The sequence below is a fragment of the Nicotiana sylvestris genome, chromosome 4 (assembly GCF_000393655.2).
Source record: "Nicotiana sylvestris chromosome 4, ASM39365v2, whole genome shotgun sequence".
In the NCBI taxonomy this organism is placed as follows: Eukaryota; Viridiplantae; Streptophyta; class Magnoliopsida; order Solanales; family Solanaceae; genus Nicotiana; species Nicotiana sylvestris.
Window position 1 is genome coordinate 117,451,742 of NC_091060.1, and position 1,510 is coordinate 117,453,251.

Consider the following 1,510-nt stretch of genomic DNA (forward strand, 5'->3'; position numbering starts at 1 on the left):
GCTATAATCTCGCCGTAATACTCTATGAGGATTAAGAGTTATGGGGTATCGTAATTATCTCTCGATCAACTACAATAATTTACTAGAGCATTCTCTCGAACTACTCTAGCTGATAATAGTTGTGCAACTCTAAGTTATCCCACCAAAGTTTTTGTTATCTCTAAACCCACTTTTAAGTTCAAGTAATGAATCTCTTCAATTACTCAAAAGTGATGTTGTTCAATAGCTATCTAACCTAATATTCTTTCTCAAGCAATATGAGGTAATTAGATACAATTAATCAAGGGCTCATTCAATTAATCACCATACAAAACGTAGTTGAACAATCATATAATAAATCCAGCTCGATTATAACAACTTAATTCAAAACTTCAACCAACAATTGGTTCCATCAACCCTAGATAAGTGTTTAGCTACTCATAACAAAATAAGAGAAAACTACTAAATTGTTCATAATATAAAATTGCAAGAATTAAAAGGAGATAGAAAAACTCTAATGTTTGGTTAAACTTCTCACACTTGTTCTTGCCTCCAAAAGTAGTCTAAAACAAGGTTAAAACCATTTTGGGCGAGTTTCTAAAGCTTATAAGGGTTTTACAAAAGTTTTTACGAAATTACACTTTGGTCCTCAAACTTCCAGCAACGTGAACAGTGCACCGCGGTCGCGGCCAACCGCGATCGACCGCTATGAGAGCTGACCTTTCTGCCTCACGATTTTAATTTGTCGCGGTTCACCGCGGTTCCACCGCGGTCGCGGTGGACTTCTTGCCCAGGCCATTTTCTACTTCTTAGTGCTTGGGTACTTCTTGAGTGGGAATTTTCTTCACATTATCGCCTCCAAAACACTACATATTGCTTCCTCACATATAATATTCCCTGCGAAACAAAAGAACAAGATTTAGAGCATTTTGTTGGCAATTTACCTATAAAACAACAACAAAGCATGGTCATATTAAGGTGTAAATATCAACTATATAGCCTACTATCACTTCGTTACGTCATTTATGACTTGTGTGCAAAATTTGAAGTCAATCGGACTTGATTTATAGGGTTTTGCATCGAATATAGAAGTTGGATGGTCTTAGTTTTATTAGGCTTGAATTGGGGTGTGATTCACGGTTTTAGCATTTTTTTATGTGATTTGAGGTTTCGACTAAGTTCGTATGATGTTTTAGGACTTGTTGGTATATTTTGTTGAGGTCCCAAGGGCCTCGGGTGGATTTCAGAAGGTTAACGGATCAATTCGGACTTGAATTTAGCTGTTGAAATTTTCTGGGCAGCTTCTGCATTTTTCGCACGTGTGAACAGTGACTGCACATGCGTGAACAGTATCCGTATACAGTATTAGTAAACAGTATCTATAAACAGTATCCATGAACAGTATCCGTAAACAATATCTCTGAATAGTACCCATGAATTGTGCCTATGAATAGTCCCCATAAATAGTAACCATGAACAGTACCCCCGTGAACAGTAAAAACGCGTGAACAGTAATCCGAAAACCCCATTT